The following is a 27,646-nucleotide window of genomic DNA, read 5'->3' on the forward strand; positions in this document are numbered from 1 at the left end:
CCCGTGTCTGTGCGTTTCTCGCCCCCTCTCCCCTGATATTTCTCCACCCCAAGGCACCGACCCCTGGTGTTATCTCTCGCGTCTCTCTCCTTTCTCGTTGCTTCTATTGCGGCCAGTGCTACCCTTCTAAGCGACATCTCCCCCTGTATTTCCCCCACCTCTTTCTGCTGCGCCCCCTTTTCGCTCTCTCTTTCTCCTCTCTCTCTCTCTCCCTTTTCTCTCTCTCTCTCTGTCTCTCCCCCTTCTCTCCTTCACGGCTACTTCAGTTTCTCTCTGTTCTTTTCTCTCTCACTCATCTCCCTTGGTTTCTTTCATGTCCATTCTTTCTCCCAGGCTGATTGTAGTGTCGCTTATTGTTGTCACCTCCCTGCTCAATCTCCTCGCCCTCTGCCTTGCTCTTTCTCCCGTTTCTATGTGTGTGTGTCTATCGCCATCTAATCGCACCCCCCCCCCACCTCTTTCCCCTTGACTAAGTTGACCCTGGGCTTCTGTATCCCCTTGCTTTATTTTTCTGCCTCTCGTCATGGAAGGAACGATTTCTCCAAGGAGGAAAAGTTATTTCCGGGAATCTTTGGCCTTCGACCTCTCGGCAGAAGTTGCTCATTTTAATAGGAGTGCAGTTCCTTCGCCAGTTTCCCCTTAACACATTCCCATCGGGAAAACAACCGCCGGCCCAAGCACGTAGTAGCATAACCACGCCCTCACGGCAAAGTGCAGCCTAGTAAGGACAGACCCTCTGGCAGCTCTCCAAATGCGTGGAAACACATGTATTAGAACCCGCAGACAATACCGTGACTGGGGCAATTATAGCTGGTACAAGTCTTCTGTCCCAACAGTACAATGTTTCTCCTTAGTCTTCATTTGTTTTAAGCAGAGTACTCTACCCTCACCAAGAATGCCCCTTTCTGTTGGCCATCAGGCTGGTGCGATTAACTTGGGCCAAGTGCTTTTATCACTTGTTAGTGGCCCTTGGTGTGGGGCATTATTGCCTCATTTTTATATTCGGACTGGGTTTTAAGTACCCTGGGGTAAAGCCTCTGGTGGTCTCCAAAAAGGGCTCCCAAGCCAGGCCTCGATCGTGTTTCCCCCTCTCACAACCTCCAACAAGCCCCAGATAAGCCAACCCCCTCAGACAGCTCATTCCATCAAAGAGCTGGAGGGTTAAAGGGCTACCTGTTGGGGTCAGCGTTTCTGATTAGAAAAGAAGGAGAGGGATCAGTGTCTGCAGATGCCTCCCCTTTTTTGTAATCAGAAGCCCCAGCCCTGCAGGCAGCCCTTTAACGATGTGGCCCAAGGGGGTTGGTTCCTCTCACTAAGAAACAAAAGGAGAGCTGGGGTGCACTGCTACCATTTCTTTTGGTGTGCCCAGCCTCTCATTTTGTTTCTTAATCACAGGCTCCAACCCCCTCAGGCAGCCTGCCAGTGGGTCGCAGAGCCTGTGATTTAGGAACAAAAAGAAGGGGTGAGGTGCACCAAAGGATTGATAGCAGTGCATCCCAGATCTCCTGCATGGCTCCCACTGCCTGTGAGCCAAGCAGTTGCCAGCTGTGAGGGGTCAGAAATGCGGGACGACCAAGTAGATAGATTTGTATCACAAGTAGCAATTTATTAAATTATATGGGTGTGGTCCATTCCTTGCTTTCCTTAACCTAATGAGGATTCCAAGCCTCTTAAACTAAGACTAAAGGAAAACACTGTAAACAGTTTATGTCTCTCACACTCATACATACAACATAAATCATATAGATATCGTATGGCTGTTTCAAGTTAATAAAACAATAGTTACATTCAAATGTATACTTTGCAAACATGTATCCTTGTAACCAGGGATGGATCCCCTTCCCCTGAAATAAATCAGGATGTGTAACACAAACGTTTGGATCAAAAAAGTTATTTCAAAGATATAAGTTCTGCTTTCAATGCTACACAAAAGTTCTTACTCCACAAGTCTTCTACGTGGCACTTGAGTCTGTTAGTTTTTACAATGATTCTCAAAGTTCCACAAGCTCTTGCTTAATAACCAAACAAACAGCTTTATCTTTGTTCTTTCAGTCAGTATTCAAAGTAATTTCTCTTTGTTAAAAGAACAACTACTTTCACACTTCTTCATAATCCTAGAAAGTTTGTCAGTATGATTTTTCCATAGTTCATTATAACAAACATGCCAACCCTCCCGATTTAGGTGGGAGACTCCCAATTTTGCAACAAAAAATAGTGCTATTTTTTAGCTTCTTGCCCCGCCCCGTTCCCCCCATCAACATCCTTAATCATGAGCTGCCCAGAACAATGCCCAGCAATTTGAAGGGGGATCCCTGGCTTCTGATAGCCAGGAGCAGCACGGCCCCCCTGTGTACCCGCCGAGACGGACACATTTTTTCCACCTGCCACGTTTGGGCATACGTGGATAGGGGTAGCCCTTTGTTACGCATGGGTCCATTCCAGAATGCACCCAGCGCAGGAATTCACGCCGCCATTGAAGGCGTCATCCCCTCCATGGCATCGACTCAGGCTATTTGTATGCACATAGTGTGCATGCCCGATGCGAGCCATACTGCTCCGGCACGCATGCGCACTCGATTTTTTGCACACAGCATTCTTCTTAATGAAGAAGAACACTGAGACAAGAGCAGCGTCTCCCCAGAGGCTCCGGTGATCGGCGAAGGACGACACAGCAGCCACTCCTGAGGTAAATCACGAGCAGCGACAAATGCATGTGCTCCGGCTAGCTTCCCAGACTGAGTCAGGCCCCCATGTTTTATAATCTCCCATTCCTATTTACCCAGGCTAACTGGTTCACAAAATGTTCCTGCCTGTCTGTCTCCCTTTTTTAACACAGACCAGCAACATCTCACATTGGGAGTCCCAGACAGCGACTGCCTCTCCTGGCTCTCTTCACTAGAGGACACTATCCCGTTCCACCTTCAATCAACATCCAAGGCAGCCACCAACACCCTAACTAATAGGTAGGTAAAAAACTCCCCCCCAAACATTTTTTTTACATACTGCCCCCGCTCTGGGGCTATGACTATTATTATTCTAAATTCACTTCCAAGGGGTAACATCCACCCTTCTTTTTTCTTTTTTCTTTACCCAGCGCGTCCCACTTTATCCGGGGATATTAACAATATAAGGCGCCAAACTTGTATCCGGAATAAGTACCAATGTCCTTCTGTGGCTTAATACCACAATCACAAGCAGGAGGGCAAACAATTTTCGAGATTCCACCCGAAGCCGACCAAAAGGTCAGTCCCTGATGATTCCCAGCTCCATGAACCAGATCAAATATGGTCTGGAAAAGAAGTCGTTTTTAAGAGTACCCGTAACACTGCAAAGCCAATTGGCGATGCAGTAGTAAGGTTTTTTTATGAATATACCCTCCAATACCAAGAGACTAACTTTAGGTCTCGTTTCTCTTACTCCCCGCCCTTTTTTCAACCTTTCCCCTTCCCTTCCCCATTCTGTTTATTCACCAGAGAAACAAACCCAGAGACCCAGATGAAGGCTTTTCAAGCAAGAAGCCGAAACGCCTGTGGTTCAAGCACAAGAAAGTGCTAACATACTCCACCCGAGCTCCTTACGGGGCTACTCCCCCTGGCGTAGACCAGCGGTTTGGTACTCTGTGGAAATAATTTTAACCCACCTAGGAGTTGACCACCTAAACTGGTTTCAGCTCCACAGTCAACCTAGATCTACTAGTTTGAATTTCTCTCCAAAGACAAATTGCACAGATATGAACACATCTGTACTTTAGATTGATACTAGGGGGGTGTGTGTACAACAATGCAGATTACTGTTCATTTTGTGCAAATACTGTTTCTTTGGTTGTTACTTTGCAACAATGTGAATATGATGTAATATTTACTCCACAAAGTAATACTAACACACTTCAGATGCATACATTATGATGTGTTTTTTTATGTAAAGAATCATAGTACCCATATTCTGTTAATTTACTGTATTATGAATATGTGCAATATTAATCCAGTCCTCGGGATTGATTTTGATGAATAAAAGCAACATGTTTTGAGCACGAAAGCAATGGCTCAGGGTAGATATTTGGAATTTATATCCAGAATAAAATAACCCCTGTATTTGGATACTCAGCTTACTTTTGAAGCACCATTAGAAAACAACAACCTGATACAGTACAATAGAACACTCTAAGCAAGACTAGAGTTAGGAGCATTTGCATGTGGCTGGAGCACCCCCTTTTGTTATGAACTAACTATACCGCTAGTCATCCTATGGGAAAATTACCTTACCCCGATTTCTGTGGGGCAATCTCCCTCTCAGGGGGCATGTCTGTTATAATACAGCATCAACATTAATACCTTTCTTTAAACACAACCTTATACCACACTGCAGTACTTTAAATGCCTTCTTCCTGGTCAGTTAGCCTGCCAGGACTAACCTCTAATAGTCCCTTTCCTGGTATTCTCTCCTGCCAGGACAAAACTCTTACTGCTATTACTACAAGTACTTTGTGGTAAGGTTCACGTCAAGATTTAGAAAAGCATTCACTTTTAACAACCACGTTGGGATTCACAACTTCTTCCGTAAGGATACAATACACATTGATGCAGTTTGTTCCCCTGATCTATTGTCATATGCAATGCAGGCAATTGTCCTCTCCCCCTCGAGGATTTCTACAAGGAGGGCTTTTATCCTGCCCCCTCAGGATTCCTTCTCCAACATCAGTTAACTGTTGGTATTGTTTCTTTTTCAATGTCACCTCTTTAGGAAAGTTATATCCCTTTTCATTTATAATTGCTTCTTCTTGGCTTGGGCAATGCTGGGTTTAACTTCCCATTTTAAGTAATCTTCCTGTATGCAGATTACATTAGTTTTGGTCGGCTATTGACTCCTCTTTACTTGGACAATAAAAGTTACAATGTTTCTTTGTTCAATCTCTCTCAATACAATCGTTACGCCAATATTGCTTTACTGCATTAGTTTGGTATTCAAACAATTGTGTCCTCTCTTCACTTTAACATTATGGTTACAATATGTCTCCACTCTATCTCTCTCGATGTAAGCATAATGCCTGAATTCGTTAGTTCGATATTCAAAATAATTGAATCCCTTCTTCACTTTATCAATGGGGTTACAATGCATCCCTGCTCAATCTCTCCTAATGTAAGCGTAATGCTTGAATTTGTTAGTTTGTTATTCAAAATAATTGCATCCCCTCTTCTCTTTAGCAACAGGGTTACAATATGTCTCTGCTTGATCTCTCTAAATGCAAGCGTTATTCTTTACTTCATTAGCTCGGTATTCAAAACCGTTGCTTTGTATCAAATGTCTAATACAGAGTGCAGCGGGGTTACCTAGCGAAGGCCAACATACTGTTTTTCCTCTGCGAAATAGTTCCATTTCTACTAGGAAAAGTAGCTTGTATGATACCATGTCTAGGTTCTCTTATTCTTATTTATGGGCACTGGACTATATTGCTGGATTGTTTGCAATATGAATGTTTAGTTTATGCATACATTTGGGCTGTACTTTTATAAGGGGAGGGCATATAAAAGAGGGGTGTGGTTTACATACAAATGCTACCATTAATGCGTCTATTCAGGATGTAAATTCGACCAAAAGTACAAACATGCATATGTTTCCGTTACTTTTTACACACAACACTTTGACCACAGATCCCCATCTTAATGATCAAATCAGAAATGACAGTACTGACCGTAACACCAGTGATTCTATGACTTCTTCCAAGATACCTTCTGATCTCACCAGGTCTTCGGAAAATGCATATAACTTAGTTTTAGCACATAGAAAAAGGCAACTCGGGAAGTACAAATATGACAAATACAGCGGACTTGGTCTATATACAATAGAAGATGTGCATCATCCAGAATTCTCAAATAGTTGGTAAGCAGGCATGAGATCGGTGGGAAAGAGAAGTTGTTATGTCTGTTCATTGATTCCACACGCGTCGGGAGCACCCAATATATTAATATCACAAGAATCACCAATTTTAGAGGCTCAATGCCTGGTTCATCGGGCACCCTGTAGGCTGCGAGGCACATTCCAGGCGCAGAGTATGCGATTAGAAACTATGGATCCTGACCAGCTGCAATTCACCCAAAATCCCAAAAGCCTCCAGTGCTTGCGGAGGCCATGCTTGAACCTACAAGGAGTTAAATACGTATACAGCAGGTGTCAAGAAACAACAATGAGTTGCACAGCAGGAGGGCTGCTGGGATCTGGAAATGAAGTGTTGGGCCACGTGAATACATAATGTGCAGGATTCTGGAACGAACATATCTCAAAACTAACGTGGATTGAAGCAATGCAAAAGCCGGTAAAAGTGCAACAGCAAGAGATTCATGAACTGTGTTTTTACAATGAAGGAACTGTTTTCGTAGGTTCCAACCAAAGGTGAACAAAACATTATTCATTCCAGATATCAAAAAAGGCACTTCTGCAGTAATGGATTACTACTGGGTATATGGACAGCATGCATTCTTGCACCTCCCGCAATCACTGAGGGGCTACTGCTCACTGGTCTCATTGCACTCTGCGATCCTCGTGATCCCAGAAGAACACCTTGCAGTGGGATCGAAAGCCTTGCCTGTCCCAACCCCAGATCCAGCCATAATAGGACCAACTGGAAACCTGTTGCAGCCCCCCCATCTTCTGTGTCTTACCTGAAAAAGAAAAGAACAGAAAATTGCGCATAAAAAGATTGAATTATCTGTCTCAAGACTCCTCCAAATTGCTCAAAGAAATTCCTAAAGAATAAAGTCTGTTTAGAAAAGAAAACTTTTTTTTACATCTCTTCTACTGTATGGGGTTCAAACCACCACAAATGCCAAGAGGCTCCAAATAGTGCGATGGGAGGTTGTGCAGCTGACAAACAACACAAAACAAGGCCTCAGGGCAATCAAGGTTGAGATGCGTGCCATAAGATTGATGACCCTCCAGAGCCGATATGCGCTTGACCTGCTCATGGCAATGGAAGGGGCGGATTGCCACAAAATCGGCAATTCCTGCTGCACATTTGTGCCTCCAAACAATGCAGAGAACGGCTCCCTGATGCAAATAATAGGAGGATTGCACAAAGCAGTACCTATCAGTGCCATGATGATGGTTTCAATTGGGGTATCGCTGTCTAAACAGATGATCCAAACAAACCATGTATGGTGGTGATAGAGCAGCGCTTATACCCTCCCAGCAATATCACTTCACCCCCACCTGACCCGAGCATTATACAGAGCACTGGGTTGATTTAGCAGGAGATGGAGGTTTCATATATATGACTTGCACACCTGAGGAGAATGCCCAATCTAGCAAGAGTTTCATCATATATATAGAGCATGAGTTCCAAAGGAGGGATCACCACCTTATTTAGAGGCTAACAGGTTGGAAGAGGAACGCTGTTGAGGTACAACTAAGAATGGGATTATTGGGGAGTTTGTTAATGTAGAATTAATGAAAGGGGGGAATGTTGGAAAGGGGACACAATCTTCCCGCACCCCCAAGCCCTTCAGAATAAGGGAAAGGTTGCCACAGGTACTGTAAGAGACTAGGTGGAAGGGGGTTGCCCTTAAAGGCTTATGCACGATAAACCTATTACATGCTTCATAGATACAGTGCACATGCGGGAATAGCAGCCATTTTAGATATTAGCATACATAATGTGGCACAAAGCTTAAACATGGTGCAGCAGTCAGCACCCCAGGCCTAGGCCGCGAACATGAGCAAAGGAATACGTTGGATCCCAGGAACTGATGAGAAAGGCCAGAGTTGCACAGATCCATAAACCCTTCATTGTCCTAAAATGTTGCCAACCTTCAGGCCCTGGGAAGAATGTGTCCTGCAAGGCCATGGGAGGAGGGCTGAGTGTCTGTGAACAATACAATCCCATGAGAAGTAGGGGCACGGGCCTCCAACCCCCACCAGTCCCAATTCTAAGTTAAGGCACCCAAATGCCCTAGTTTTAGGACACCTGAATTCCAAGGAACAAGCCAGCCCCGGACCATGGATCATATCCTCAATCGATCAAAAAGATCAGAAAGCAAGGCTTTCCTTCCTTCACTTCTAGGTCACATGATTTGCGCTGCGAGGTGCAGGGAGGGATGAAATTATAGCCCAGAATGAGAGTGGAAGACCTTGGAGAGGCGCCGGCCTGTCTGGGAACAAGTGAACTGTGTGAGTTAGTATGGCCTCGACTTCCTACTGGGCGCCTGTCTGGTTGTACCAGGTGCACTGTTACATAGATAGAGATGTGTTTTTTTTTTTGTTGGATCCGTCTTCTGAACGATGACGACTGCATCATCACCCACATGGAAGAAGCTGAAAGTACGGGGCTGGGATCAATGGCCTGGCATCCCCTATGGAGCAGGTAAACAATGTGTATGGTCACACCCACCAGCCACACAGGTTTCTACTATATGCAATTATGTCACTGATTAAACTGTGTACCTTCTTAATGTGCTGCTCCTGCAGATTTTGGCAGAACGTTCAGCAGAAGCAGAGTTCTTTGTTGATGCCTTTTCCTTTTTTATGGAAATAAACCTTGTTATGCTTTCAGAGTTCTTTGTTGGTGCCTTTTCCTTTTGTATGGAAATAAACCTTGTTATGCTTGCAAGAGGTGTATTGGGCCTTTTTCCCTAGTGCGTCATATTTTTCCTGGTGTGAGCATCTAGGGGCTTTCATACAATACTCCGCCCTCCACTGCTAACAGGAGGTTGAGTATATACCGGTTTTGCTGAGTCATAAGCCTGAGTGCACTCAATTATTCTCTAATGTCACTGAACGCTAACTCGGAAGCATTCATGAAGAGGAGTAATTTTTACCTGGTCACTTGGAGCCATTTGGCATTGGCTGCTGCTTGAACGCCAGGTGCCAAGAGGGACGCAAAGAAAATATCAGTGTGTCTAAACAGCCAATATCGATCAGGAAAGCCTGTGAAGATGCTGCTGAAAGGTAGTTTGATTGTCTCCTGTGTTGCAAATGTTCTTGATTTTCGCAGTCAAACATAGTACATGATCTGTTCATATAAGGTGGTGAAAGGGATCCAAGGAGCACAGGGGGACAAAGAGAGCACAGATGTAACTTTGGGCATTGAACAAGCACAAAATCAGGTGCTCTTCAGGGATCATGAGAACGGGCTCATGAAGGGGGGAGATACTGCACACACCTCTCCAGGCTGGGGCAACTGCCTTTACGCATTCTGTCCACAGGTCCAAACGTTGTCTAGGAGAGCAACCGTACCTCCAGCCAGGTCTGTAATGTGAAGCGTGCAGCTGCACTTGTGCAAACAGGCACCATGCCATTGCCCTTAAAACACAGACAAAAATGGGTAAGTGTGTGTATCTTAACAGGTTTTTCCAGCTTTTTAGCCATGTCAGATACTGCAAATGGTTTCTCCATACTGTCCCGCACTCATTTATTCATGCCACCCCTTCTTCTGAGAATCCCTGCATGCCTCCAGCTCTGCAACTCTTCACCCTTTGCTGCGATTGATTTTTAGCAAAAATAGCTCCTTCCAAGGTCAATTGAACTTTTTTGAACACCATTGAACTTTTTGAACACCCCTAAAATGTTTGTGTTCCTCAGGCTCGGCAACTGAACAAGCATCATCTCTTGGTATGATTGATGCTGTAATTCACTGCCCTTTAAACTGCTCTCGAACCCTGCACAGAGCTAGGGGCACTAGCTATAGCGCATCTCCTACCTCTACCTCACTCGGGATACATAACCTAGGAATGCCAGAAGCATGGGGGTTGACAGAGCAGATATAGCAACATCCTACGGATGTCTCTCTCCCCACCTTCCTCATATGGCTATACCATATGCTATCCACTGCAAAACCGTGTGCATCAAATTCATCATTGTAATTATCAAAACATTTTTATTGACATTTCCTTTCACAGAACATTTTAAATGTCCCCTTTTAATACTAGTTGTCATCTTTCGATATGATGAATAAAGGACCAAGAAAACTACAAAAACATTCATTTTTACACAATTTACAGTCTTAGACATTCTTTTTCCTACACATAAATTCTTTGAATTCCAAATCTGTATTCGCACCCCCCTTTACACTGAAACAAACAGTGAATCCTTAGGGAGTACTTCACTTCTATGCCTGCCCATGCTCATGTGCAGGTGAAGGGGCGCCAGTATCCCTTTGAGTATCCTTTAAATGGATCCAACTCTTGTTGCCCTCCACCTTCACGGCAGTCTGAGTCACATATTTATTTTTATTTATTTTATTGTTTTTTTTATAATGCACCTAATACCGTGCCTGAGTTCAGTTTCTAAGCGTGGATCCGGGATTCCAACCTCTGTTGCTCTGCATGGTCTTGCTTACAAGACCAGCGCGTTGCCCCTGTGCTATCCTCCATTCCATAGACTACTCTATGCGGCCCATGGAAATGCTGCTCGTTCTAGCGATGCATGGAGGTGCCGCTATAGATGAGGTCTCCGGGGAGAAGCTGTGGCTTGTGCTGATCGTTAGTAGTCTTGCTAGTGAGAAGAAACAATCTGTAAAGATATAATCTTAACACTTTTCGTTAGCAGCCTAAGGTATTCCCTAAACTCTTCTCCGAGGACCGCTGCAATCTTGTGTGCGTCTGATGTCATGCGTGTAGGTGAGAGAGGTGTATGTAGCCTACGCCCAATCACGCTTTCATGAGGGCTCAAGTGGTGGTCCCACCCTGGCTGATTATGTAAGTAAAGCAGTGCTAGTCGGAGGCATGTATACCTTGATTTTATTCTATTTTTGCAGACATTTTAGCAAAACGGGCCTTAAGGACCCCATTGAACCTCACCACAAACCTGCTGGCCTGCGGGTGGTACACCAAGCACAACCCATGCTTTATTGTAGCAGCAAAGTCATTTCTGCAAACAAGGCATTAAAGAAGTGGGTTCAGTTGTCGGAGTTCAGGACATCACAAATTCCCCATTTTAGAAATACCTCTCTCACCAGAAATCTAGCTGCCGATTTAGCATTAGTATGTATGCAGGGACCAACCTCAAGACACTCGGAGAATGGACAAGCCACAACAATTACATATCTGAAGTTACTGCAACTCGTTATCAGATCCACAAAACCGATGTGGAGCTCCTTGAATAGACCGGAGGGCATGGGTAAGACCCCCCTCACCGACCTCATGTTATTTCCAGGATTGAACACCTTCCACACTACTACATTCCCTATGAATCTACTTGCCTGTTCTTGTAAGTTAGGGATAAACCAGTCCTCCTGGTGATCTGCTGCGATTTTTTGTCGAGAAGTATGTGACGGGTAATGTAGTTGCTATAGAGCCAAAAGAACCATCTCTATAGGCATTACTACCTTCGCCATCACCTCATGTCTCCAAAGCAAATCTGCGGGTAAGAGATCACATCCTCTCTTTTTCCAGAGCCCCTGTTCTTCTCTAAGGGCTTTCCCTTGGATTTATATTATCTGGAGCGCCAGGACTTCGGTGTACAGGGTTGGTAACTGTAGCGGTTGAGACACAGTTTCCATTTTCTGGGAATCTGTGAAAGGAAAATACGCTGCTTCCTTCGCTGCCTTGTATGCAGCATCATTTCTGCGAGCTATTGAATTAGTGCAGTTAGTATGGGCAGCACACTTTACTAGACCTATCTCTACTGGCAAAGTTAACGCTTGAATTAGCTGGGAGAGCAGCGCAGCATGCTGGACAGGGGTCCCGTCAGACCTCCTAAACCCTCTCCTCTGCCATCTTGATAACCCAGAATGGACGGTGGAGGTGCTGTGAGAAACCTGAGGGTATCCTCACATCTGCTTCCCTGCGATCATCTGGTCAGATGGCCAGGGAAGGGCCATCGATCCTGGATCCCGACCCTGGGGCAGACAAGCGAGGGAAGATCTCCTGAGTGGAGGGTCCTTGGGAAGTGGAAAGAGGGTACCAGATGGTGAGACATGGTATCCCCCCCTCTTTCCTGACAGTAATCTACCCTGCCCTCCTATAGCCTTTATGGGCTATTGTTACTTTTATTCCATTAACCCGTAAAAAACCCACTTCAGTACTAAGAAGAAGAAGAGGCAGCTAGGAGTAATGCAGATTACCAACTGCAAACCCCACTTTGGTACTCTGATGAAGAAGAGAGGATCAGAGGCCTTTAGCTAGCAGAGTCAGTATAGGCAGCATCAGGCAATTGAGGGTGATTTGAATCACCTGCAGCCCATTGATAATCAGGGAGTGTATAAAAGGCGGGAGCAGAAGAGAAGCAGGAGGAAAGGGCAGGAGCAGTACTGTGAGCAGCAGGAGACTCATGAAGGAAAGGCGGCCATGGTGCTCTAGGAGGAGCCAAGACACCAGCAAGAGACCGGGAGGACTTGTGGGACCAAAAGGAGGTGGGCGCTGTAAATCCCCCGAGCCTGTGAACCGCTCGAGTGTGGAGAGGAGGAACCCACGGGAGACATGGGAATCAGCTGCAAGGTAATGGGAGTGTCAGAGAAGCACTCCAAAGTTCCAGAACCAGCTGATGAACTCGAGTGAGTAATGAACTGTAATGCAATACTGAAAAAGTATCTATCGAATGCTGAAGTGAAAGGAAACAATGTATTGAAAGAATTAACTTAGAATTAGCACTTATTGAATACCGAACTAAACAGAAGCAATACATTGAAAGTAACACAGAAACCTTTGAATTATGAGCCACTATTTGAAAACCTGAATGATGAATGTCAGACAGAGTCTGAGGCTTTGACTTTAAAGTTGAATGTGGAGAACAGGGCTAGGGAGTCCATCTTGTGAATCTTTTCTGACTTTATTTATTTATTACTATTTAGTTATTTATTTGCATTTTTAAAGCGCCCATCGCCCCTTGAGCAGCATGGCGCTGTTACAGGATACTTGCTTAGACGAACAACAGTTAGGGTACAGTTTACAAAGAGTTTGCGGCCGTTTACATAGTGTGTTGTTACTCATACAATGGTGAGATGCATTGAAAAAGTCTAAGTCCCTACAGATACATTACTTGCCCTGTGTGTGAATAACTCATACCCCCCTAGTATAGCAAGCCCATGCCTAGTTGGCGATGGCGTGCCGCCTAGAAGGGGTATGTGAATTCCTGCCCTTAACTCTCTCACTACTTTCCTAAACTCGAGTAGTGGGTGCACATGTCTTGGTGGTCGGTGTCTTCATTTTATTAGTACCGCCTCCAGTCTATGTGTCTTATACTTAAAAACTATATATCTGTTTTGACCTGACCAGGTCAGAACAACAGTTAAAAAAGAAATGTTTTTTTCAGTAAGTCGAATGACTTCATATTGTTCTAAACATAAAAAATGATGAAATCTAATTATTCAAGCCCATTCCTCAAGTTGGTGTAGGGTCTTGGAGTTGTGGTCATCAACCTAACAACTCTATAAAGTAGTCAACCGGTTTCAGCGGTTCTTGTGACTAGCCACCTTCTTCAGGACAGAGAATCTTGCATTCTCATTGGCACCATGATTTCTTCACATATATCCACATCTTGAAGGATTTTTGGGAGGTGCTTCAGATTACCCACCGGCATTAGGCTTGTGTCCCGATCCCTGTTTGGGTTACAAGAAGGACAAGGGGAAATTATAAGTACAGGGAAAGGTCAAGGGTTGTGGGAGCAGTCTCTTAGATTGGAGAATATTACCTGTAGATCCACTTTCAGTTCTTAGGTCTTGGCGGGTGCCACTATGTTGTTAATGTCTTCCTGCATAGGTGACCTAAAAGGAAGATAACTTGGTATGTCTTATACTTAACCAGGTATAGTATAGACTTGTTTTTTGGCATATTAATTACTTTTAATTATGCTGAAATACCTGTCAGTTGGGAGTCCCACAACTCAGGCTCTGAAGCGAATGTGATTGGATACTGGGTATCTACAGTCTCCAGACTTCTCCATACATCCCTAGTGTCTGTCCCTGCGGAGTTGGACCACAGAAAAATGTAATGTCTTTCATATTACAGGATTACAATATAAGTAGCAGCGGCGATCAAATGGAACTTCAGTCACTCATGTATATTATAGTTTCCCAGTTTCATTAGCGATGTCAATGCCCAGCCAGTGTACAACACTAGTACCCGCCCAATGTTGATTACCGACTTTACAGAATAGCTAGCTGGCATTCATGTAATAACTTTTGGCAGGAAATGGTAATCAAAGTGCAAAATTCCTGCACAACATTTCATACCATATGCATTTTCTATTCATGCCGCTCAATCTGCGGTACTACTGTCTCTCGAAAAGTGCTCAGGCGGTGAGCAGTCCAATCAGTCCGGTCTCTGAGTTATTCCGATCGAGAGTGCGTGATGCCGACTAATGATCGCGATTCCCAATGTGAGCAGTTCAAAACCTCTTACCTCTGAACTACGGGGTACTGTCTCTCATACGCGTGTTATTCGTGAAACGGCATTCGCGTCCGCCATATTTGTTCTTGCGTAAATTGACAGTGGCCGTATCTAGTCACTTGCGAGTGCAAAACTACTACAATCCCCCAGGAAAGATGGGAAATGTAGTTGCCTCGCATCTCTGAGCCCAGTAAGTTGTTCCATTGTAAGTTAACTCTATCTATGCATAGTTTCATATAAAACGATAGTGTAGCGAGTGGAACTAGGAGAGCACAAAAATGTCCTATGTGGGTGCAAAGTGTGTGCTTTAACCACAATGTGTCATGGATAGTTCCGCAAAACACATGAGATCATAAAACCTATCTTCTAAGTGTGTGCACACCACATATTCTTTCTGATGGCGAGTGCTGGATTTAAATTCTGCATAAGGCAGAAAATCGATACGATTCTCTTATCTATTCCCATAATGTGTAAATGATTTTGGATGTATTGTTATTATTCAAACTACAGCATTTCGCTGTTGTTGACATAGTGGCCCATGTGTCTGGTATTAGAGGGGGATAAAAATGCGTGGTTCCTGTACATACACACTTAATACAGGAGTTTTGTATTTTCAAACTGCAGCATCGTTACTGCTGCAGATGCAATACCCTGTGTTTTCAGTTAATGCCGATTCCTTTGTTGACACGATCACTACCTTGCTTGGTTATGTTAGGTGTAGTGCCACCCAGGATTGCTCGTAAAAAAGTGGTTCTGAACTAAATCTGAACGCCAGTTCAGTGAAAGATTTTATTTTACAAAGGAATTGTGCACCAGGTGTTTTATTGCACGGCCAGGGTTTGCCAGCAGATTTCTTCATTTAAGCCGATCTTATGGCTTTGGAGTCTAAATATCCACATTTGTTCCCTTCGCAATAGCATTGCTGCTATATTTCCTCCTCTTTTGGGTACCAACACTTTCTCTAAGATGGTCCATGTTATCTCATTTTCGGAGTGTCCTTTTTCCATATAATGCTCCACAAGTGGGGCAGTACATCTTTTTGTTCTGATATTCGATCTGTGTTCGCAAATGCAGGTTTTTATAGTTCTTGTGGTCATTCCAATGTACCTCATATCGCAAGGATAGCAAATTTGGTACACCACATTAGTTGTGTTGCAATTTGTAAAAGTCCTCTGTTCCCACAGGTATTTCCACCCGATGTCTATTGTGGTTGTACGATTTGTAAATTGGCACACTGAACAGTTCCCACAAGGAGTGTGTCCCACCATTCTTGGTGTATTCCAGAGGGTGTTAGTCTCTGGAGGTTTCATTTCTTGATATGTGTGTGTGAGGCTATCCCTCAGGTTTTTTCTTCTTTTTATTGCAAAAAGAGGTGCTGGTAGAGTGTTATCATGTTCTACAACCAGTAGGTGCCACGATTTTTGAATTTCCTTTTTGAGAAGATTGACCACAGGTGAATGGCTGAAGACTGCTGTGATTACATCTGGTCTCCTTTCTATTTTCCTATGTTGTGTGAGGGTAATAGCTCTAGGTATGTTCCTGGCCCTTTTGCGAGCTTGTCTTATAATTTTGTGAGGATAGCTCCTTTCCCTCAAATTAGATGTCAATATTTGTGCTTGTGTGTCATATTCCTCTTTCGTGGTGCAGTTCCTCCTAAAGCGGAGGAATTGCCCAAAGGGCAGGTTTTCCTTCAGGGTCCTTTGATGGAAACTGGAATACTCTAAAAGGGAATTCCTGTCAGTGGCTTTGCGGAACACAGTGGATTCAAAAGTATGTCCTGTTCTTTTGATACCAGATCTAGGAACATCGCTTCAGTTTTGCTTGCCTCATGGGTAAATCTGAGAAATGGATCTAATCCATTGATCCATGTGATGAAATTGTTAAGGGTATTGTGATCCCCTTCAAAAAACATAAGGATGTCGTCAATGTAACGACGCCAACTCACAATATGTTTAGAAAAAGGATTAGTTGCAGGGTATATATATTTCTCTTCAAAAGAAGCAACATATAAGTTAGCCAGAGTGGGAGCAAATGTCGCTCCCATAGCTGTCCCGGCTATTTGCTCATAATATGTGTCTTCTTTTAGGAAATAGTTCTTGGTGAGCGCAATCTCTGCTAGTTGTAAAATCAAATTGATAGGCATATTTAGATTGTCTATTTTCTCTGTTAGGACCTTTTCAATCACTCTCAAGGTTTCTTGTTGTGGAATCTTGGAGTATAATGATTCTATGTCCATAGTTACAATGAATAGATCTGGGTTATCCAGAGTAAGATTTTCAAGGTATAGGAGAACGGCTGTGGTGTCTTTTATGTAAGACCGCATTTTTAAGACCTCATCTTTGAGGAAGGAAAAAATCGGCAAATTGTGACATAGGTTCCAATATGGAGCCGATACCCGATACTATCGGCCTCCCTGGTGGTGGCAAGGTCCCTTTTTGAATTTTTGGGAGTGCATAGAGTGCAGGGCATTTCGGATGTTTTGGACTTAAAAATTCTTCTTCTTTGGCACTAATGTGGCCTTCTGCCTCTGCTTCCTCAATGATGGGGTTAATCAAGTTTCTTAACCTTTCTGTCGGGTCACTCCCCAGTTTTCTGTATGTATTTATGTCTTCAACTAAAACATTCACCATCTTATCGTAATCGATTTTGTTCATAATAACGATTGCGCCCCCTTTATCAGCAGACTTTATTATGATCTTCTCATTGGATTTTAATTCGGACAGGGCAACTCTCTCTTTCTTGGTCATATTGTTATAGTATGTCCGTTGCTCCTTCTCAATGATCTCAAGTTTCTTCAAAATAATTTTCTCGAAGGTCAGCATAAGTTTCTCGAAGAATCCAGCACTCACCATCAGAAAGAGTATGTGGTGTGCTCACACTTAGAAGATAGGTTTTATGATCTCATGTGTTTTGCGGAACTATCCGTGACATATTGTGGTTAAAGCACACACTTTGCACCCACATAGGACATTTTTGTGCTCTCCTAGTTCCACTCGCTACGTTATCATTTTATTTGAAACTATGCACAGATAGAGTTAACTTACAATGGAACAACTTACTGGGCTCAGAGATGCGAGGCAACTACATTTCCCATCTTTCCTGGGGGATTGTAGTAGTTTTGCACTCGCACGTGACTAGATACGGCCACCGTCAATTTAAGCAAGAACAAATATGGCGGACGCGAAGGCCGTTTCACGAATAACACGCGTATGAGAGACAGTACCCCGTAGTTCAGAGGTAAGAGATTTTGAACTGCTCACATTGGGTATCGCGATCATTAGTCTGCATCACGCACTCTCGATCGGAATAACTCAGAGACAGGACTGATAGGACTGCTCACCGCCTGAGCACTTTTCGAGAGACAGTAGTACCGCAGAATGAGCGGCATGAATAGAAAATGCATATGGTATGAAATGTTGTGCAGGAATTTTGCACTTTGATTACCATTTCCTGCCAAAAGTTATTAAATGAATGCCAGCTAGCTATTCTGTAAAGTCGGTAATCAACATTGGGCGGGTACTAGTGTTGTACACTGGCTGGGCATTGACATCGCTAGTGAAACTGGGAAACTATAACATACATGAGTGACTGAAGTTCCATTTGATCGCCGCTGCTACTTATATTGTGATCCTGTAATATGAAAGACATTACATTTGTCTGTGGTCCAACTCCACAGGGACAGACACTAGGGATGTATGGAGAAGTCTGGAGACTGTAGATACCCAGTATCCAATCACATTCGCTTCAGAGCCTGAGTCGTGGGACTCCCAACTGACAGGTATTTCAGCATAATTAAAAGTAATTCATATGCCAAAAAACAAGTCTATACTATACCTGGTTAAGTATAAGATATACCAAGTTATCTCCCTTTTAGGTCACCTACGCAGGAAGACATTAACAACATAGTGGCACCCGCCAAGACCTAAGAACTGAAAGTGGATCTACAGGTAATATTCTCCAATCTAAGAGACTGCTCCCACAACCCTTGACCTTTCCCTTACTTATAATTTCCCCTTGTCCTTCTTGTAACCCAAACAGGGATCGGGATACAAACCTAATGCCCGTGGGTAATCTGAAGCACCTCCCAAAAATCCTTCAAGATGTGGATATATGTGAAGAAATCATGGTGCCAATGAGAATGCAAGATTCTCTGTCCTGAAGAAGGCGGCTGGTCACAAGAACCGCTGAAACCGGTTGACTACTTTATAGAGTTGTTAGGTTGATGACCACAACTCCAAGACCCTACACCAACTTGAGGAATGGGCTTGAATAATTAGATTTCATCATTTTTTATGTTTAGAACAATATGAAGTCATTCGACTTACTGAAAGAAACATTTCTTTTTTAACTGTTGTTCTGACCCGGTCGGGTCAAAACAGATATATAGTTTTTAAGTATAAGACACATAGGGCCTCATTACAACCTTGGTGGTAAGGGTTTAATGGCGCCGTCGGCGCCATTAACCCTTAACGCCTGTTTCCCATTTTAACGCCTGCTTTTAGCAGGCGTTAAAATGCAAGGCGCTAAGCTTCCTTGGTGCTAATTACAGCACCGTAATTTACGGTGCCGTAATTAGCGCCTTCCCCACTCCCATTATGCCCTATGGGGCAAAAATGGGAATGGGGAAGGGCAAATGGTGAATGGGGAATTACCGCCCCACTCACCTTGGAATGGGGCGGGAATTCCGCCATCCACCATGGCGTTAACGTAAATTACGCCTTGGCGGTAAAGTTGAAAACTTACCGCCAAGGTTGTAATGAGGGCCATAGACTGGAGGCGGTACTAATAAAATGAAGACACCGACCACCAAGACAAGTGCACCCACTACTCGAGTTTAGGAAAGTAGTGAGAGAGTTGAGGGCAAGAATTCACATACCCCTTGTAGGCGGAACACCATCGCCAACTAGGCATGGGCTTGCTATACTAGGGGGGTATGAGTTATTCACACACAGGGCAAGTAATGTATCTGTAGGGACTTAGAATTAGGTATAAATATTTTTAGAATAAACCAGCTACTGTCTATTTTGTGTTGCAAGTGTTTGAGCATAGACAGAAAGTGGAAGCCCATTGACTCCCACTGTCACTTTCTATGCGTTGAAAAAGGCCACATTCGGTTTTAACATTTTAGAAAAGGGTGCGTTTATGGGACAGAGTCTAGAGGAAGAGTTGAGTTTTCAGAGCCTTGCAGAACACTGTGCGTGAGGTCTCTTTCCTGAGTGCTAGTGGAGGTGGTGCTTTCTAGTTTTTTGGAGCTAGGACTGCAAAGCTTGCGCCTCCTGCTTTGGCTCTTTTAAAGGTCAAGACTGCAAGCTGGTTGCAGAGTTGGGCCCGCTTAGGTCTTTCTGACGTGACGCAGTGAATGGTTTCTGAGAGGTAGGGAGGTGCAGTGTTTGAGAGGAAGGAGTGTGTGATGGAGAGGGCTTTAAAGAGAATGTGCTCTTTAACTGGGAGCCAAATGGGGGGGAAAGGGAGGTCCCTTCTGGCTTGGGATATGTGCTCTCTCTTGGGTATGCTGAGGGATGCTCTAAGGGCATTGTTTTGTGTGGTTTGGAGTTTCTTCAAGTTTTTGGATGAAGTGCCTAGGAACGGGACATTACAGTAGTCCAACCTTGCCCCCACTGTGGCCCTGTCTAAAGACAGGCAGTTTTTGGAGGAGAGGTAGGGTATGACAGCGTTTATGACCTTCGTTGTTAGCGCGGCAGATGAGGCGATTGCGCTAACTTGCTGTGACATAGATAGGGTGGAGTATATGGAAACTCCTAGAGTTTTTGCTGCCGCTGATGTGGTGATGGTGGTGTTTTCAATGATGAATGATGAGTATTTACTATCCAATTTGTTAAGGATTTGTTTGGGACCTACCAGGAGTAATTCTGTCTTGGCTCCATTGAGAAATAGGCCATTAGCCGCCATCCAGGCGGGCATAGATCTTACTGAGTGTGGCAGTGTCTTGTTCATAGGAACCAGTGAATGGCAGTAACACTTTCGTATCATTGGCGTCATTGGTGTACTTTATGCCATGATCATCAAGGTCGTTGAAGAGTGGGAGAGTAAAAATGTTTTAGAGGGTCGGCGAAGTGCAGGATCCCTGAGGGACTCCGCAGTAGATGGGGGTAGGTGTGGTGCATGCTTGGTCTGAAAATACTCTCATTAGTCTTCCTTCCAGGAAGGAGGTGGCTTGCTTGAAGAAATGGGCTGCCTCCTTGAGGTGTCTACATAGGGTCCTGTGATCTACAAGATCGAAGGCTGCAGACAGATCAAGGAGCAGGAGTAGAGCTGGTTTCCCTTTGTCAGTGGTTTGTTCAGTTTGAATTTGTAAATCGAGTAGGACGGTCTCGGTACCGTGGCAGGGCCGGAAACCCGATTGCCTCTTACCCAGCATGTTGTTTTCTTCCAGGAATTGTTGAATGTGGAGGTATGCCGCCTTGTCCAGTATCTTAAGCAAGGCAGCGACTGTGGTAATAGGTCTGTAGTTGTTTGGCATGTCTGGATCGAGTGAAGGTTTTTTTAGAAGCTGGCAAACCCAGGCTTCTTTGATAGAAGAGGGGACGATGCCAGAGGAGAGTGACACATTGATGATGGCTGTGACTAACGGGGCTAGTGGTCCTGCACAGTCTTTGATGAGTGCCACAGGGCCAATATCGCCCTTGCATGAGGAGGGTTTAATGTGCTTCATGATGGCTATGACTTCTGTTTCAGAAACTTGTCTGAAGGGGAAGGGTTTAGCGTCTTTGTTGTCAGGGTGGTGGGCGGTGTCATGGGGTGAGGTGGCTTTATGCAGGGCATTGAGGTGTTTTTTTTAGAGTGTTTATTTTATGAAGCATGGCTGTTTGTATATTGTTGCACCATGTTTCATCTTTCACTGTTTTCTGGGTGTTGGTTGAGGGGGAAGGGAGCTCAATGTAGATAGCAAACAATTCCTTAGCCTCAGAGTTTATATTGGAGATTCTAATGTTGTATGAAGTGGCTTTTGCTAGGGTGATTTCTTTTTCGTAGCGGGAGGCAAAGGTTTTGTATGCCTCTATAGTGGATTGGGATGGGCAGGCTTTCCATGTGGTAAGTGCAGTTCACTTTAGGGATCTTAGGTCTAGTAGCTCTTGCGTAAACCAAGAGTTGGAGTATTTCCTAGTTTGGCTTTTTTCTTGCTTAGAGGCGCAATGGCTTCTATGGCTGCTTTGATAGTGGTATTGTATGTGTCAACTAGTGCAACAGGGTCAGAGGAGAAGAGGGGCCTCAGGGCTGATGAGGCCTCTAGGAGGGGGAGTAACCTTTCTTTAGTAAGGAGTTTGGCAGATCAGGTTATGGCTGGGGGGCCGGTTTACTAGGCTTGGATATGGTTTTGGTGGGGATATAGAAGTGTATGAGGAGATGGTCAGTCCAGGGGCAGGGTGTGATGGAGCTGATGTCTATGGCACAGTTGTGGTCTGTTATCAACAAAGGTGTGCTGGAGCTGCGGCAGCCATTTTGAGACTGAATTCGGCGTCAGATTCAACTCTGCTGGCTCCTCGTTGTCGATGGCGGCTCACTGAAGAAGCTGCTGGTCCTAATTCAGTGCAGCTGGCTGGATGGTCGGTAAGATCTTTCCGGTGCAGGATGATTTCTGGTGCAAGGCCCTTGTTAGTGCGGCCTGCACGTGCCGCCTCAGTAGAGCACAGTGATGTTGGAGGGGAGCTGCTTCTGCAGCTAGCAGGGCAGGGGGCTCCTGCCCTGCTGGTGTGGTAACTGAGGCACAGACAGGCTCAGCCTTCCTTTGATTCTGGTACCTTAGATGAGGGTGCCCGGCTCACGCCTTCCGGCTGCTCTGGGGGCAAATGAGCGTGCTTCCCGTTGTTGCTAGGCAACCGTTATCAAAAACGGTGCACTGGAGCTGTGGTGGCCATTTTGAGGCTGAATTCAGGGCCAGATTCGACTCTGCTGGCTCCTCGTGGTCAATGGCGGCTCACTGAAGAAGCTGCTGGTCCCAATTCAATGACGCTGGCTGGATGGACGGTAAGATCTTTCTGGTGCAGGATGATTTCTGGTGTAAGGCCCACGTTAGTGCGGCCTGCACACGTCTTCTCAGAAGAGCGCTGTGATGTTGGCAGTGAACTGCTCCTGCAGCTACCAGGGTGGGGGGGGCCCCGCCCCTTTGGCAAGAAGGGCTAACGTAGCCCAAGCAAGTGAAATTGAATTCTGCTATTTTCTTGCCAACGTAACACCTCAAGAAATATTTGAACTTGTAAACCCTTGACCATCAGCTGGGGGAAACCTATGGTTGCGTGGCCTGTGATGGGTGGGCCGTGCAGTCTGACAACTGCCCTTAGACCATTGGGTTTCCATGTGTCAACTTTGTTAACATCAAGATTCAAGTTACAATCAAGGCAACTGGCTTCTGGTTGCATGAACTGTGATGGGTGGATTGTGTAGTTTGACAACTGCACCTAGGCCAGAAGCCACAAAAAGGGTGGCAAGAGGTGTGTGTTACTAACCAAAGGAGGGTTCAAGCGGACCCCATGTTTTCTGAAAACTTGTGAAGCCATTATTATGAGAGTGAATCTTGGAGAAGGGAACCCTGAGAGGTAAAGTCCGGAGAGTCTTTGGGCCTCATTACGAATCAGGCGTTAAGGGGTTAACGGTGCCGTAAACGGCGCCGCCCCTTAACGCCTGATTACAAGGTCCCTTAGCGCCATGGTGATATTAACGCCTGCTTTTTGCAGGCGTTAAAATCCATGGCGCTAAGGGACCATGGTGCTAATTACGCCACCGTAATTTACGGTGGCGTAATTAGCGCCTTCCCCACTCCCATTATGCCCTATGGGGCAAAAATGGGAATGGGGAAGGGTAAAATGGGAAATGGGGATTTTCCGCCCCACTCACCTTGGAATGGGGCGGTAAATCCACCATCCACCATTGTGTAAACATAGTTTACACCATGGTGGTAAGGGTACGACCCAGGCGGTAACTTACCGCCTGGGTCGTAATGAGGCCCTTTGTCTTGGGGAAGGGAGTCTCGAGTCAACAGTGTTGTATGAACTTTTCCATTGCATTTGAACTTGGGGAAGGGGAAACCCTTAAATCTTCATTTTGATGTGAACTGTGATATTTATGAGTGTACAAAAATGTAACTTCCGAGTCGGTGCAGTCCTTGTTGAAAAGAAGTCGTATTGGACCTGTGTGAAACTTTAATTGGAGAACTTTAACTTCATGGAAATCTGAAATGACATTCTTTGAACATTTTGGTTTTTGGAACACCGATTTTGGTTGAGAGCATTTCCCCACTTGTTTTGTTATAGTTGTGAGGACAGCATAGGGTTTTGACATAGATTGCTTTTGGACTTCCTGACATAGACTTTCCTTAGTTTAGTTAGGCAGGGAAATCCCACCATAGTATAGGGTAAGATAGCTATTACACCATCGTGAATCTTAATAAAGTTGTTGTAACTGCAGTAACATTGTCTGTGTCATCTCTCGTGGTACCATGTCTGTCACAATGTGGCTTCAGCATTAACAGTGACTGCCTTCTCCATACTGATTTCTAGCGCCCCTATAAGTGCGGAACAGTTCCGCTGCTTGTGCAGAGTAATGAGAAGGAAACTGTCTCTTCAGTCTGACTCAGTACTCCCCATCCACAAGACCCACAACAGCTGCACCCATATGCCTCTCAACTATCTCCTGGTTGATGGTCGAAGACCCATCAACAAAATCACCTCCCCCCCTCCAGGGCATTCTCTTTCACATTCACCGTCTCATCCTCTTCTCCCTCATACATGGCACAATTGTGAACAATATTGTCAGGATACACTGGCTCTGTTACAAATGTTGCAGGATTTACTAGGTGACACCGAACGGGATGAATTGATGCATTTGACAAAATGACCTCATACCCTGACACACTCTGAGTCGTTAACATGAACTTATATTTTTCTAGAATCACCAAAGCCACTGCTGCTATAGCTTGCTCACAAGGGAAATGTCACTGCATCACTGGGTCTGGGAGCCCGCTGTAATATGCCAAAGGTTTGTGGCCTAGAAATGTTTGGGAAAACAGAAAGAATGGCTTCTTGTAATATGGGGTCACCAAGACCGGCGCATTGCTGATCGCAGCCTTGAGTTCCTGAAAGCAAGTCCCTATTTCCCCAGATCACTCTATCGGCCCTTTCACCTTCTGTGCTTCCTTTAGTCTCTGCAGTAAGGGCCTTACATAACTAGAGTAATCGTAAATCCACGATCTACAATAGTTACAGAGGCCAAAAAACTACTGCATCTGTTTCACGGTGTCTGGCTCAGGCGTATTTTGAACTGCAGTGGCTCTCTCTGGCATTACCAATCTTCCTGCAGGTGACATTATTTGCCCCAAATATACCTCTGTCTGACAGTACTGCAATTTTTCTTTGTTCACGTTGTACCCCTTCTCAGTGCTGCGTTATTGAGCCTCCCCGGCACTGCTCCTCTGAAGTGCTGCAGACTAATAGATGGTCCACATACTGAATTACGTTACTGGACACATGTTAATTCCCCAAATCCATCTGATCCACCCTGGTAAAAACACTTGGAGATTTGCAGTACTCCTGGGGCAACCTTGTGTGCTCGAATCTCTGACCATGATACGTAAACGCTGTGAGCTACTGAGAATCGGGGTGTAAGGGAACAGACAAAAATTCATTTCTTTTCTAAATCAATTGCGGGGAAGTGGGCTGACCCAGTAGGGATGTTACGGAGAATGGTGGCAGGATTCGGTACCACTGGAAATTCAGCCTCAACAATATTATTGAAGAGGTGCAAATCCGAGACCATCCTCCAACTGGACCCCTTTGCTTTCTTCATAGGGTAGATAGGTCTATTGCATGTGGACACAGAAGTCTGTATTATGCCTCGCATTAACAACGCCATAATGGTCTCATAAATCTCTTTGTCCGCTTCCTTAGGCATGGGGCACTGCTTAACCCGTGGAAATATAGCACCGGGTTTCAATGTTATCCCCACCGCTCCAGCAGCCCCACATCATGAGGATTGCTGATCTACAAATGGTCTGGCACTTTTCCCAAATCCTTACCATGGTCTGTGGTACTTCCCTTTGCTCTTTCGCTATCTGGGAAGGCACCCCAATTTCAAAGACCATCTCTCCTGTGTCTTCAGTGTCTTCGAACAATTGCTTGTTGGACACGTTCCTTAACAAGGTTGGATCAATGCACAGAACTGTGCGCCATTCTCCACCTTCCTCATCTTTAGCAGTGAGAACCACACAGTTTTTCTTGATCACAATGGCCTCCAAGAGAATCGTAACAATAGCACCTGGCGTTACTTCCTGTGGCACATCAGGCCAAAATAAGAACTCAAATGGTACCTGCCAGGCCTGATTTCTGATCCCTGGAACCCAACTCAACATAACCATCACCCCATAAAAAAACAATGCTGCATGCACGAGAACCCCTCTAATTACGCTGTTGCTACAATAGGTCTAGAAATGTGCTGCTTTCCTTACCGGATACAACCCTGGGGTTGAGCATACCATACCCTCCTCCTTGAAAGCAATTGACATCCTCAACTTGCTCAGGATGTCCCTTCCCAAAAGATTTGCTGGGGTGTCCATACAATACAACAATGGGGCTGATACATTTTGATTACCCACCTTGATACGAAGATCTTCAGTATAAAGAACCAACAGGATAGCCCCAGAGAATCCATGTGTGTCCATCGTTATGCCTGAGTAGGGGAACTCACCTTCATTGATGCAAGATTTTGTTGCCGCTGTGTCAACCATGAATGAGAACGTTTGGTCACCTACCTGCACACCTATCCTGGGTGCCTTTTATGGATAAGTGGTAATGGACAGGACTGGACACATCAGAGACCCCTGTGGGTTGTCCTACTCCTAGAACACATTAGCAACTGAGAGAGAAAAAGGATTTCCCCCCAAAAACACTTGCTCTAGTGTAGTGCACAACTGTTCCTTGGGGTAAAGGATTCTTGTCAGATGTCTGCACCAATGCTTGTGCTGGCATGGCCGGTGTGATCCTGAAGGTTTGTGCAGCCCCAATCGCTGGGTTCTGTTCAACCTGTGGTTGCTGCGATTGCACTGAGCACGGGGTATATGGCAGGGTTGGGCCTGCATCTGTTGAGCTCCCATGTTGAAACACTGTGATCCGCCACGACATTCTTGAAGTGCAAGGGGTTTTATCAATGCCCCCTAGTTGCAGGCAGCAGGAACCGGTTCTGAGGAAATCCCAGCACTCAAGAAATGGAAGAGTCCAAAATTGTGACAAAGCCCACTGTTTATTAAGAGATCTCATAACAGGGATAAAACATGGACATCTCAGGATTTCCAATGTTCTCTCAACTGGTTACAGGCATGCCATGGAGTTTTATTGAACTGTGATGTCACAAACAAATCATACTTTGCAAAAACCTAAGGAGGGATGGGATGGGATTGGTGAGTGAGCTAGGCTACATATAGAAACCAAATAGGGTTAGTGCTTCCATTGGCTACGAGCTATCTGGTGGCTCCACCTGTGACCACCTCCAAAATGTTGCAAACACAAGCATGTCAGTGTCTTTCTCTCTCCCTCTCCCATGCTAACCTCTTTATTCCCTCCTCCTTCTCTTCCCTAACTCCACTCCATTTTGCTGACTGGTGGCCTGGTGCACCTACAGAGCCTCACAGGTCCCAAGCTCCTGTGCCAGTCTTTGCACTTGCCCCCGGGTCTATGCACTCTGCTCACCACTACTGCACTTCTGGAATGTGTTCCATGAGAAGGATAACCTCTTTGCACCTCTTTGCACTTAACCCAGGGCACTGCCTGACTGGGCGGACTTGTTCCCCTCCCCCTCCTTTTCACTTCTTGTCTGTGCACTTACATTACCTAGAACGCACTAGGCCTAGTTCGCCTGGCCTAGTATGGTAGTTTTTGTTTCTGCATGTTCATTTCCTTCTCCCCCCATCACCTCAATCTTTGTCATGCACTTGCACTATCTGAAACGTTGCTGGCCTAGTATGGTAGTCTCTAGATTGTTTGTCTTCTCCCTCTCCTCCCCCGTTCATCTTCCTTCTTGTCATGCACTTCACTAGTAGTAATGCTGTGAGGCCTAGTATGCTAGTCATTTTCTGTTAGCTCATTCGGAAACTTCAAGGCCAAAGAATGACTCTGTATTCCCCTGTTCCCTTCCCGCATTGAAGCGCTTTGAATAGGGATTGATCAGCGAGGGTCTTCTCAGCCTTGGTGCTTTGGGTGGTCACCAGCCCATGAGCAACGATTCAAGGTGATGGGAACAGTCCCAAAGGTGCTGTCTGTACCCATAAGATTACCATCTCTGATCCTCTTGGCCTTGAGACAGAACATTTAGCTTTCAATCTGTTA

General features: G+C 45.1%; 1 protein-coding gene across 3 annotated transcripts in view; it reads left to right on the forward strand.

Moving 5' to 3' along the window:
• Positions 1-2,574: 2,574 nt before the first annotated feature.
• The window catches only part of TCF15 (transcription factor 15), a 285,116-nt gene continuing 260,044 nt past the window's right edge, over positions 2,575-27,646 (forward strand). For 2 of the 3 annotated variants that reach the window (XR_011304248.1, XR_011304250.1), the window contains exons 1-2: positions 2,575-2,686; positions 2,837-2,963. The gene's annotated coding sequence lies outside the window, so the exon portion shown is untranslated. Of the gene's footprint in view, positions 2,687-2,836; positions 2,964-3,094; positions 3,243-3,473; positions 8,600-27,646 lie in introns of those variants that run through there. The other variant, XR_011304249.1, reaches the window with a different exon arrangement.

This window comes from Ambystoma mexicanum, chromosome 3p (assembly GCF_040938575.1).
Source record: "Ambystoma mexicanum isolate Mex_15411 chromosome 3p, UKY_AmexF1_1, whole genome shotgun sequence".
Lineage (NCBI taxonomy): Eukaryota > Metazoa > Chordata > Amphibia > Caudata > Ambystomatidae > Ambystoma > Ambystoma mexicanum.